We start from the raw sequence: 14,936 nt of genomic DNA, 5'->3' as shown, positions 1-14,936 counted from the left end.
ATAGCGGTGTAGATATTTCTATGTTTATACAGATGGCGGTGTAGATATTTCCATGGTTATAGATTTGGTGGTGTAGATATTTCCATGTTTATGCTGATGGCGTTGTAGATGTTTCCATGTTTATAGAGATAGCGGTGTAGGTATTTCCACGTTTATACATATACCGGTGTAGATATTTCCATGTTTACACAGATAGCGTTGTAGATATTTCCATGTTTATACAGATAGCGGTATAAATATTTCCATGTTTACATAGATACCGTTGTAGATATATCCACCTTTACACAGATAGCGGTGTAGATATTTCCATATTTATACAGAGAGCGGTGAAGATATTTCCGTGTTTATACAGATAGTGGTGTAGTTATTTCCATGTTTATACAGATAGCGGTATAGATATTTCCATGTTTACATAGATACCGGTGTAGATATTTCCACCTTTACACAGATGGCGTTGTAGATATTTCCATATATATACTGATAGCGGTGTAGATATTTCCGTGTTTATACAGATAGCGGTGTAGTTATTTCCATGTTTATACAGATAGCGGTGTTGATATTTCCATGTTTATAGGGATAGTGTTGTAGGTAATTCTTTGTATATACAGATAGCGGTGTAGTCATTTCGAAGTTTATACAGATAGCGGTGCAGATATTATCATGTTTATACAGATGGCAGTGTAGATATTTCCATGTTTATACAGATGGCGGTGTAGTTATTTCCATGTTTATAGACATGGCGGTGGAGATATTTCCATGCTTATACAGTTGATGGTGTAGATATTTCCATGTTTATACAGATAGCGGTGGAGATATTTCCATGTTTATACAGATGGTGGTTTAGATATTTCCATGTTTCTACAGATGGCGGTGTACATATTTCCATGGTTATACAGATGGCGGCGTAGATATTTCCATGTTTACAGAGATGGCGGTGTGGATATTTCCATGTTTATAAAGATGGCAGTGTAGGTATTTACATGTTTGTAGAGATAGTGGTGTAGATACTTCCAAGTGTATACATATGCCGGTGTAGATATTTCCATGTTTATATAGATAGCATTGTAGATATTTCCAAGTTTGTACAGATGGCGTTGTAGATATTTCCATGTTTATACAGATTGCGGTGTAGCTATTTCCATGTTTATAGACATGGCGGTGTAGATATTTCCAAGTTTATACAGATTGCTTTGTAGATATTTACATGATTACAGAGATAGCGGTGCAGATATTTCCATATTTTTAGAGATGGCGTTTTAGGTATTTCCATGTTTATAGAAATAGCGCTGTAGTTATTTTCATATTTATACAGATAGCGGTGTTGCCATTTCCATGTTTATGGTGATAGCGATGTAGATATTTTCATGTTTATACAGATAGTGGTGTAGTTAATTCCAAGATTATACAGATAGCGGTGTAGGTATTTGCATGTTGATACAGGTGTCCGTGTAGATATTTCCATGTTTACAGAGATAGCGGAGTAGATATTTCCATGTTTCTACAGATAGCTTGGTAGTTATTTCCATGTTTATAGAGATAGCGGTGTAGATATTTCCATATTTACAGATAGCCGTGTTGATATTTCCATGTTTATTCCGATGGCGCTGTAGATATTTCCATGTTTATACAGATAGCGGTGTGGCTATTTCCATGTTTATAGAGATAGCGATGTAGATATTTCCCCGTTTATAGAGATGGCTGTGTCGATATTTCCATGTTTATAGTGATGGCAGTGTAGATATTTCCATGTTTATACACATAGTGTTATAGATATTTCCAAGTTTATACAGATGACTGTGTAGGTATTTCCATGTTTGTACAGATGGCAGTGTAGATATTTCCATGTTTATGCAGATAGCGGTGTAGATATTTCCATGTTTATACAGATAGCATTGCAGATATTTCCATATTTATACAGATAGCATTGTAGATATTTCCATGTTTATACAGATAGCGGTTTAGATATTTCCATGTTTATACAGATAGTGGTGGAGATATTTCCATGTTTCTACAGATAGTGGAGAAGATATTTCCATGTTTACATATGGCAGTGTGGATATTTTCAAGTTCATACCGATGGAGGTGTAGATATTTCCATGTTTATACAGATAGCGGTGTAAATATTTCCATGTTTATACAGATAGCATTGTAGGTATTTCCGTGTTTATAGAGATAGTGGTGTATATATTTCCATGTTTACAAAGATAGCGGTGTAGGTATTTCCATCTTTGCACGGATTGCAATATAGATATTTCCATGTTTATTCTGATAGCGGTGTCGATATTTCCATGTTTACACAGATAGCTCCGTAGATATTTCCATGTTTACACAGATAGCGTTGTATATATTCCCATGAATATAGAGATAGCGGTATAGATATTTCCATCTTTATACAGATAGCGGTCTAGACATTTCCATGTTTATAGGGATAGCGGTGTAGATATTTCCATATTTATACTGATAGCGGTGTAGATGTTTCCATGTTTATACAGATAACAGTGTAGATATTTCCATGTTTATACAGATGGATGAGTAGATATTTCCATGTTTATACAGTTCGAGGTGTAGATATTTCCACGTTCATACAGATAGCCATGTAGATATTTCCATGTTTATACAGGTAGCGGTGAAGAAATTTCCATGTTAATACAGATCGCGGTGTAGATATTTCCATCTTTCTACAGATGGCAGTGTAGATATTTCCATGTTTATACAGATTGCGGTGTAGATATTTCCATGTTTACACAGATCGAGGTGAAGGTAGTTCCATGTTTATGATGATGGCGGTGTAGATATTTTCATGTTTATAGAGATGGCGGTATAGATATTTCCATGTTTATAGAGATAGCGGTGTAGATATTTCCATGTTTATTCAGATAGCTCTGTAGATATTTCCATGTGTATACAGATGTCCGTGTAGATATTTCCATGTTTATAGAGATGGAGGAGTAGATATTTCCATGTTTATACAGATGACTGTGTGGATATTTCCATGTTTATACACATGGCGTTGTAGATATTTCCATGTTTATTCAGATAGCAGTGTAGATATTAACATGTTTATACAGATAGCGGTGTAGATATTTCCATGTTTATAGAGATAGTGGTGTAGATATTTCCATATTTATACAGATATTGTTGTAGATATTTCCATGTTTATACAGATGGTGGTGGAGTTATTTCCAGGTTTATACAGAGGGCGTTGCAGATATTTCCATGATTATACAGATAGCGGTGGGGATATCTCCCTGTTTATATAGATCGTGGTGTAGATATTTCCACGTTTATACAGATAGCGGTGTAGATATTTCCATGTTTATAAAGTTAGTGGTGTAGATATTTCCATATTTATACAGATCGTGGTGTATATATTTCCATCTTTCCACAGATGGCAGTGTAGATATTTCCATGTTTATACAGATGGTGCTGTAGATATTTCCATGTTTATACAGATAGTGGTGTACATATTTCCATGTTTATAGAGATAACAGTGTAGATATTTCCATATTTCTACAGATATTGGTGTAGATAGTTCCATGTTTATTCCGATGGCGGTGTAGATATTTCCAGGATTATACAGATGGCGGTATATATATTTCCATGTTCATTCAGATAGCGGTGGAGATATCTACATGTTAATACAGATCGTGGTATAGATATTTCCATGTTTATACAGATAGCGGTGTATATATTTCCATGTTTATAAAGTTAGCGGTGTAGATATTTCCATATTTATACAGACCGTGCTTTAGATATTTCCATCTTTCCACTAATGGCAGTGTAGTTATTTCCATGTTTATACAGATGGTGCTGTAGATATTTCCATGTTTATACAGATTGCAGTGTAGTTATTTCCTTGTTTATGCAGACAGCGGTGTAGATATTTCCATGTTTATAGAGATGGCGGTGTAGCTATTTCTCAGTTTATAGAGATAGCGGTGTAGGTATTTCCATGTGTATAGAGATGGCGTTGTAGGTATTTCCATGTTTATAGATATAGTGGTGTAGATATTTCCATGTTTATACCAATATCGTTGTATATATTTCCATGTTTATGCAGATAGCATTGTTGATATTTCCGTGTTTATACAGATAGCGGTGTAGAAATTTCCATGTTTATAGAGATAGTGGTGTGGATATTTCCATATTTAAACAGATATTGTTGTAGATATTTCCATGTTTATACAGATGGCGGTGTACATATTTCCAGGTTTATACAGATGGCGGTGTAGATATTTCCATGTTTATACAGATAGCGGTGGGGATGTCTCCCTGTTTATACAGATTGTGGTGTAGATATTTCCACGTTTATACTGATAGCGGTGCAGATATTTCCATGTTTATAAAGTTAGCAGTGTAGATATTTCCATATTTATTAGATGGTGCTGTAGATATTTCCACGTTTATAGAGATTGCAATGCAGATATTTCCATGTTCATACAGATGGCGGTGTAGACATTTCCATGTTTATTGAGATGGCGCTGTAGATATTTCTATGTTTATAGAGATAGCGGTGTAGATATTTCAATATGTATAGAGATTGCACTGTAGGTATTTCCATGTTTATACAGATAGCGGTGTAGATATTTCCATGTTTATACAGCTCGCGGTGTAGATATTTCCATCTTTATAGAGATGGCTGTGTAGACATTTCCATGTTTATACAGATAGCGGTGTAGATATTTCCATCTTTATATAGATGCTGGTGTAGATAGTTCCATGTTTTTGGAGATTGCGGTGTAGATATTTTCATGTTTATACAGATGGCAGTGTAGATATTTCGATGTTTATAGAGATGGCGGTGTAGATATTTACATGTTTATACAGATAGCGGTGTAGATATTTCCGTGTTTATACAGATGGCGGTGTAAATAGTTCCATGTTTATGGTGATGGCGGTGTAGATATTTTCATGTTTATAGGGATGGCTGCGTAGATATTTCCATGTTTATACAGATGGCGGTGTAGACGTTTCCATGTTTATAGAGATAGTGGTGTAGATATTTCCATGTTTATACAGATAGCGGTGTAGATATTTCCATCTTTGCACAGATTGCAGACTAGTTAATCCCATGTTTACTCACATAGCGTTGTAGATATTTCCATCTTTGCACAGATTGCGGTGTAGATATTTCCATGTTTATTCAGGTAGCGGTGTAGATATTTCCATGTTTACACAGATAGCTCTGTAGATATTTCCACGTTTACACAGTTAGCGTTGTAAATATTTCTAGGTTTATAGAAATAGCGGTTTAGATATTTCCATGTTTATACAGATGGCGTGTTAGACATTTCCATGTTTATAGAGATAGCGGTGAAGATATTTCAATATTTATACAGATAGCGGTGTAGATATTTCCATGTTTATAGAGAGCGGTGTAGATATTTCCATTTTTATCCAGATAGCGGTGTTGGTATTTCCATGTTTATAGAGATAGCGGTGTAGATATTTCCATGTTTATAGAGATGACGGTGTAAGTATTTCCATGTTAATAGAGATAGCGGTGTAGATATTTCAATGTTTATACAGATAGCGGTGTAGATATTTCCATTTTTATCCAGATAGCGGTGTTGGTATTTCCATGTTTATACAGATGGCTGTGTAGATATTTCCATGTGTATTCAGATGGCCGTGTAGATATTTTCATGTTTATAGAGATGGTGATGCAGATATTTCCATGTTTATACAGATGACGGTGTAGTTATTTCCATGTTTATACAGATGGTGTGGTAGATATTTCCATGTTGATAAAGATAGCAGTGTAGAGATTTCCATGTTTATACAGATTGCGGTGTAGATATCTCCATGGTTATACAGACGGCATTGTAGATATTTCCATGTTTATATCGATAGCGGTGTAGATATTTCCATGTTTAACAGATAACGGTGTAGATATTTCCATGTTTGTAGAGATAGCGGTGTAGATATTTCCATGTTTATAGAGATGGCGTTGTAGATAATTTCATATTTATACAAATAGCGGTGTAGATATTTCCATGTTTACACAGATATCTATGTGGATATTTCCATCTTTATACAGATCGTGGTGTAGATATTTGCATGCTTACAGGTCGCGGTGCAGTTATTTCCATGTTTATACAGATAGCGGTGTTGATATTTCCATGTTTATACAGATCATGATGTAGATATTTCCATGTTTATACAGAGAGTGGTGTAGATAGTTCCATGTTTATACAGGTAGCGGTGTAGAAATTTCCAAGTTTATAGAAATCGTGGTGTAGATATTTCCAACTTTCTACAGATGGCAGTGTAGATATTTCCATGTCTATACAGATGGCAGTGTAGATATTTCCATGTTTATACAGATGGCGCTGTAGATATTTCCATGTTTATAGAGATGGCGATATAGATATTTCTATGTTTATAGAGATAGCGGTGTAGATATATCCAAATTTATAGAGAATGCAGTGTAAGGATTTCCATGTTTATAGAGATAGCGGTGTAGATATTTCCGTGTTTATACAGATACCGGTGTATATATTTCCATGTTTATACAGATAGCGGTGTAGAAATTTCCATGTTAATACAGATTGTGGTGCAGAAATTTCCAACTTTTTACAGATGGAAGTGTAGATATTTTCATGTTTACACAGATGGCGGTGTAGATATTTCCATGTTTATACAGATGGTGGTGTAGATATTTCTATGTTTATAGAGATAGCGTTGTAGATATTTTCATGTTTATAGAGATGGCAGTGTAATTATTTCCATTTATATAGAGATAGCGGTGAAGATATTTGCATGTTTATACAGATAGCAGTGTAGATATTTCCATGCATATAGAGATAGAGGTGTAGATATTTCCATGTTTACAAAGATAGCTCTGTAGGTATTTCCATGTATATACACATGGCGGTGTAGATATTTCCATGTTTATAGAGATAGCAGTGGAGATATATCCTTGTTTATACAGATCGTGGTGAAGATATTTCCATGTTTATACAGAGAGCGGTTTAGATAATTCCATGTTTATAAATGTAGCGGTGTAGCTATTTCCATATTTATACAGATTCTGGTGTAGATATTTCCATCTTTCCACAGACAACAGTGTACATATTTCCATGTTTATACAGATGATGCTGTAGATATTTCCATGTTTACACAGATAGCGGTGTAGTTCTATGTTCATTCAGATGGCGGTGTAGATATTTTCATGTTTATAGAGATGGCGGTGTTGATATTTCAATGTTTGTAGAGATAGCGGTGTAGTTATTTCCTTGATTATAGAGATGGCGGTGTAAATATTTCCATGTTTATAGAGATAGCAGTGTAGATATTTCCATGTTTATATAGATATCGGTGTAGTTATTTCCATGTTTATACAGATAGCGGTGTTGGTATTTCCATGTTTCTACAGATAGCTGTGTAGATATTTCCATGTCTATACAGCTCACGGTGTGGATATTTCAATCTTTATACAGATGGCATTGTAGATATTTCCATGTTTATACAGATAGCGGTGTAGATATTTCCATGTTTTTACAGATGGCGGTGTGGTTAGTTCCATGTTTATGGAGATTGCGGTGTAGATATTTTCATGTTTATAGAGATGGCGGTATATATACCTCCATGTTTATAGATATAGCGGAGTAGGTATTTCCATGTTTATACAGATGGCTGTCTAAATATTTCCATATGTATACAGATGGCCGTGTAGATATTTCCATGTTTATAGAGATGGTGGTGTAGATATTTCCATGTGTATACAGATGACTGTGGAGATATTTCCATGTTTATACAGATTGCGGTGTACATATTTCCAGGTTTACAGAGATAGCGGTGTAGATATTTCCATTTTTTTACAGATAGCGGTGTAGGTATTTCCATGTTTATACAGATTGTGGTGTAGATATTTCCATGTTTATACAGATGGCGGTGGAGATATTTCCAGGTTTTACAGATAACGGTGTAGATATTTCCATGTTTGTAGATATAGCGGTGTAGATATTTCCATGTTTATAGTGATGGGGGTGTAGATATTTCCATATTTATACAGATCGCGGTGCAGATATTTCCATGTTTATACAGATAGCGGTGTAGATAGTTCCTTGTTTATACAGGTAGCGTTGTAGAAATTTCCATGTTTATAGAGATCGCGGTGTAGATATTTCCAATATTCTACAGATGGCAGTGTAGATATTTCCATGTTTATACAGATGTCGGTGTAGATATTTCAATGTTTATACAGACGGTGGTGTAGATATATCAATGTTCTTTCAGATGGCGGTGTAGATATTTCCATGTTTATAGAGATGGCAATGTAGATATTTCTATGTTTATAGAGATGGCGGTGTAGATATTTCTAAATTTATAGAGAAAGTGGTGTAAGTATTTCCATCTTTATAGAGATTGCGTTGTAGATATGTCCGTGTTTATACAGATACCGGTGTATATATTTCCATGTTTTTACAGATAGCGCTGTTTGTATTTCCATGTTTATACAGATAGCGGTGTAGATATTTCCAAGTTTATACAGATCACGTTGTCGGTATTTCCATCTTTATACAGATATCGGTGTAGATATTTCCGTGTTTATACAGATAGTGGTGTAGATACTTCTATGTTTTACAGATGGCGGTGTAGACACTTCCATGTTTATGGAGATGGCTGTGTAGATATTTTCATGTTTATAGAGATGGTGGTGTAGATATTTCCATGTATATAGAGTTAGCGGTGTAGATATTTCCATGTTTATACAGATGGATGTGTAGATATTTCCATGTGTGTACAGATGGCCGTGTAGATATTTCCATGTTTATAAAGATGGTGGTGTAGATATTTCCATGTTTATACATATGACTCTGTAGATATTTCCACGTTTATACAGATGGCAGTGTAGATATTTCCACGTTTATACAGACAGGGGTGTAGATATTTCCATGTTTTTACAGTTGGCAGTGTAGATATTTCCATGTTTATACAGATAGCGGTGCAGATATTTCCATGTTTATACAGATAGCGGTGTAGATATTTCCATATGTATACAGATTGCGGTGTAGTTATTTCCATGTTTATACAGATAGCGGTGAAGATATCTCCTTGTTAATACAGATCGTGGTGTAGATAATTCCATGTTTATACAGATAGAGTTGTAGATATTTCCATGTTTATAAAGGTAGCGGTGTATATATTTCCTTATTTATACAGATCGTGGTGTATATATTTCCATCTTTCCACAGATGGCAGTGTAGATATTTCCATGTTTATACAGACGGCGGTGGTGATATTTCCATTTTTATACAGATAGCGGTGTAGATATTTCCATGTTTTACAGATAATGGTGTAGATATTTCCATGTTTGTAGAGATAGCGATGTAGATATTTCCATGTTTATAGTGATGGCCTTGTAGATATTTCCATATTTATACAGATAGTGGTGTAGATATTTCCATATTTATAGAGTTAGAGGTGTAGATATTTCCATGTTTATACAGATCGTGGTGTATATATTTCCATGTTTATACAGATAGCGGTGTAGATATTTCCATGTTTATACAGGTAGCCGTGTAGAAATTTCTATGTTAATACAGATCACGGTGTAGATGTTTCCATCTTTCCACAGATGGCTTTGTAGGTATTTCCATGTTTATTAAGATTGCGGTGTAGGTACTTCCATGTTTATACAGATGGCGGTGTAGATGTTTCCATCTTTATGCAGATGGCGGTGTAGATATTTCCATGTTTATAGAGATGGCGGTGTAGATATTTCTATGTTTATAGAGATAGCGATGTAGATATTTCCATGTTTATAGAGATGGCGGTATAACTATATACCTGTTTATAGTGGTAGCAGTGTAGATATTTCGACTTATATACAGATAGCGGTGTAGGTATTTCCATGTTTATACAGATATAGGTGTTGGTATTTCCATGTTTATACAGATGACAGTGCAGATATTTCCACGTTTAAAGAGATGTTGTTGTAGATATTTCCATGTTTATATAGAAGACTGTGTAGACATTTCCATGTTTACACAGATGGCGGTGTAGCTATTTCTATGTTTATAGAGATAGCGGCGCAGATATTTGCATGGTTATTGAGATGCGGTGTAAGTATTTTCATTTTTATAGAGATAGCGGTGTAGATATTTCCATGTTTATACAGATAGCGGTGTAGATATTTCCATGTTTATAAGGTAGCGGTGTAGATATTTCCATGTTTATACAGATCATGGTGTAGATATTTCCATCTTTCCACAGATGGCGGTGTAGATATTTCCATGTTTATACAGATTGTGCTGTAGATATTTCCATGTTTATACAGATAGCGGTGTGGATATTTCGGTGTTCATGCAGATGGCGGTGTAGATATTCCCATGTTTATACAGATAACGGTGTAGGTATTTCCATGTTTATACAGATCATGTTGTAGATATTTCAATGTTTATACAGATAGCGGTGTAGATATTTCCACGTTTATACTGGTAGCGGTGTAGAAAATTCCATGTTTATACAGATCGCGGTGTAGATATTACCATCTTTCTACAGATGGCAGTGTAGATATTTCCATATTTATACAGATCGTGGTGTAGATATTTCCACGTTTATACAGATGGCGGTGTAGATATTTACATGTTTATGCAGATGGTGGTGTAGATATTTCCATGTTTATAGAGATGGCGGTGTAGATATTTCTATGTTTATATAGATAGGGGTGTAGATATTTCCATGGTTATTGAGATGGCGGTGTAAGTATTTCCATGTTTGTAGAGATAGTGGGGTTGATATTTCCATGTTCATACAGATCGCGGTGTAGATATTTCCATGTTTATACAGATAGCTATGGAGATATTTCCTTATTTATACAGATAGTGGTGTAGATATTTCCAAGTTTATACAGATAGCAGTGTAGATGTTTCCATGTTTATACAGGTTGCGGTGTAGATATTTCCATGTTTATACGGATGGTGGTGTAGCTATTTCCATCTTTCCACAGATGGTGGTGTAGACATTTCCATGTTTATACACATGGGGCTGTAGATATTTCCATGTTTATACAGATAACGGTGTAGATATTTCGATGTTCATGCAGATGGCGGTGTATATATTTCCATGTTTATAGAGATGGCGGTGCAGATATTTCCATGTTTATACAGATGGCGGTGTAGCTATTTACATGTTTATGCAGATGGTGGTGTAGATATTTCCATGTTTATAGAGATGGCGGTGTAGATATTTCTATTTTTATAGAGATAGCGGTGTAGATATTTCCATGTGTATACAGATGACGGTGTATGTATTGCCATGTTTATAGACAAAGTGGTATTTATATTTCAATGTTTATACAGGTAGAGGTGTAGATATTTCCATGTTTATACTGATGGCGGTGTTGGTATTTCCATGTTTATACAGATAGCGGTGTAGATATTTCCATGTTTATACAGCTTGCTGTGTAGGTATTTCGGTCTTTATAGAAATGGCAATGTAGATATTTCCATGTTAGTAAATATAGCGGTGTAGATATTGCCATGTTGATACAGATGGCGGTGTAGATAGTTCCATATTTATGGAAATGGCGGTGTAGATATTTTCCTGTTTATTGAGATGGCCGTGTAGATATTTCCATGTTTATAGAGAACGCGGTGTAGATATTTTCCTGTTTATAGAGATGGCCGTGTAGATGTTTCCATGTTTATACAGATGGCTTTGTAGACATTTCCTTGTGTATACAGAGGGCAGTGTAGGTATTTCCATGTTTTAAGAGATGGTGGTGTAGATATTTCCACGTTTATAAAGATGACTTTGTAGATATTTCCATGTTTATACAGATGGCGGTGAAGATATTTCCATGTTTATGGAGATAGCGGTGTAGATATTTCCATGTTTGTAGAGATAGCGGTGTAGATATTTCCATGTTTATGGAGATAGAGGTGAAGATATTTCCAAAATTATAGAGATAGCGGTGTAGATATTTCCATGTTTATACAGATGTTGGTGTAAATATTTCCATGTTTATTGAGATGACGGTGTAGATATTTCCATGTTTGCACTCATAGCGGTCTAGATATTTCCATCTTTGCATAGATTGTGGTTTATGTATTTCCATGTTTATTCAGGTAGCGGTGTACATATTTCCATGTTTACACAGATATCTCTGTAGATATTTCCATGTTTACACAGATAGCATTGTAGATATTTCCATGTTTATACTGATAGCGTTGCAGATATTTCGATGTTTATACAGATAGCGGTGTTGGTATTTCCAGGTTTATACAGATAGAGGTGCAGTTATTTCCATGGTTATACAGATGTCGGGGTAGATATTTAAATGTTTATACAGATGGCGGTGTAGATATTTCCTTCTTTACACTGATTGCGGTGTAGATATTTCCATGTTTATACAGATAGCGGTGTAGATATTTCCATGTTTACAGAGATAGCGGAGTAGATATTTACGTCTTTGCACAGATTGCGGTGTACATATTTCCATCTTGACACAGATAATTGTGTAGATATTTCTAAGTCTACACAGATAGCTGTGTAGATATTTGCATGTTTACACATATGGTTTTGTAGATATTTTCATCTTTATACAGATAGAGGTGTAGATATTTCCACGTTTATACAGATAGCGGTGTAGATATTTCCACATTTATACAGATAGCGGTGTAGATATTTCCACGTTTTACAGATAGCTGTGTAGATGTTTCCATGTTTATACAGATGGCGGTGTAGATATTTCCATGTTTATGCAGACGGCGGTGCAGATATTTCTATGTTTATGCAGATGGTGGTGTAGATATTTCCATGTTTATAGAATGGCGGCGTACATATTTCCAAGTTTATAGAGATAGCGGTATAGGTATTTCCATGTTTATATTGATAGCGGTGCAGATATTTATATGTTTATTCAGATAGCGGCATAGATGTTTCCAAGTTTATGCAGATGGCAGTGTAGATATTTCCATGTTTATAGAGATACTGGTGAAGATATTTCCATGTTTATACAGATGACTGTGTAGGTATTTCCATGTTTATTCAGATGTCCGTGTAGATATTCTCAGGTTTACAGAGATAGCGATGTAGATATTTCCATGTATATACAGACAGCGGTGTAGACATTTCCATGTTTACACAGATAGTGGTGTAGATATTTCCATGTTTATACAGATGGCGGTGTAGATAGTTCCATGTTTATGAAGATGGCGGTGTAGATATTTTCATGTTTATAGAGATTGCAGTGTAGATATGTTCATGTTCATAGAGATAACAGTGTAGATATTTCCATGTTTACACAGATAGCGTTGTATATATTTGCAAGTTTATACAGATAGCAGTGTAGATATTTCCATCTTTATACAGATAGCGGTGTAGATGTTTCCATGTTTATACAGATAGCGTTGTAGATATTTCCATGTTTATACAGATAGCGGTGTACATGATTCTATGTTTATACAGATATATGTGGAGATATTTCCATGTTTATACAGATTGCGGTGTAGATATTTCCATGTTTATAGAGATAGCGGTGTAGTTATTTCCATATTTAAACAGATGGCGGTGTAGATATTTCCATGTTTATTCATATGTCGGTGTAGATATTTCCATGTTTATTCAGATGGCGGTGTAGATATTTCCATGATTATACTATAGAGGTGTAGATATTTCCATGTTTATACAGATAGCGGTGTAGATATTACCATGTTTACAGAGATATCGGTGTAGATATTTCCATCTTTGCAGAGATTGCGGTGTAGATATTTCCATTTTTACACAGAGAGCGGTGTAGATATTTCAGTCATTGCACAGATTGTGCTGTAGATATTTCCATATTTACACAGAGAGTGGTGTCGTTATTTCCATGTTTACACAGACAGCGGTTTAGAAATTTCCATGTTTATACAGATGGAGGTGTAGATATTTCCATGTTTATACAGATGACTCTGAAGATATTTTCATATTTTTACACATGGCGGTGTAGTTATTTCATTGGTTATACAGATAGGTATGTGGCTATTTCCATGTTTATACAGATAGCATTGGAGCAATTTCCATGTTTATAGAGATGGCTGTGTAGATATTTCCATGTTTATACAGATGGCAGAGTAGGTATTTCCATGTTTATTCAGATAGTGGTGTAGATATTTCCATGTTTATACAAATGTCTGTGTTGGTAATTCCATGTTTATACAGATGGCCGTGTATATATTTCCATGTTTATAGAGATAGCCTTGTAGATGTTTCCATGTTTATACAGATAGTGGTGTAGACATTTCCATGTTTATAGAGAGAGCAGTGTAGATATTTCCATATTTATAGAGATAGCGCTGTAGATATTTCCATGATTATACAGATAGCTGTGTAGATATTTCCATGTTTATGCAGATAGCGGTGTAGATATTTGTATGTTTATACCCATAGCGGTGTACATATTTCCACGTTTACAGAGATTGCGGTGTAGGTATTTCCATGTTTATACTGATGGCTGAGTGGATATTTCCATGTGTATACAGATTGCAGTGTAGATTTCCCATGTTTATTCTGATGGAGGTGTAGATATTTCCTTGTTTATAGTGATAGCGGTGGAGATATTTCCATGTTGATACAGATAGCGATGTAGATAATTCCATGTTTATAGAGATAGCAGTGTAGGTATTTCCATGTTTATACTGAAAGTGGCGTAGATATTTCCATGTTTATAGAGATAGCGGTGTAGATATTTCCATGTTTATACAGATAGCGGTGTACATGATTCTATGTTTATACAGATATAGGTGTAGATATTTCCATGTTTGTACAGATTTCGGTGTAGATATTTCCATGTTTATAGAGATAGCGGTGTAGTTATTTCCATATTTAAACAGATGGCGGTGTAGATATTTCCATGTTTATTCATATGTCGGTGTAGATATTTCCATGTTTATTCAGATGGCGGTGTAGATATTTCCATGTTTATACAGATAGAGGTGTAGATA

The sequence above is a fragment of the Pan paniscus genome, chromosome 20 (genome assembly GCF_029289425.2).
Source record: "Pan paniscus chromosome 20, NHGRI_mPanPan1-v2.0_pri, whole genome shotgun sequence".
NCBI classification, from domain to species: Eukaryota; Metazoa; Chordata; class Mammalia; order Primates; family Hominidae; genus Pan; species Pan paniscus.
The sequence above is the reverse complement of the archived record's forward strand: the minus strand, read 5'-3'. Positions refer to the sequence as shown.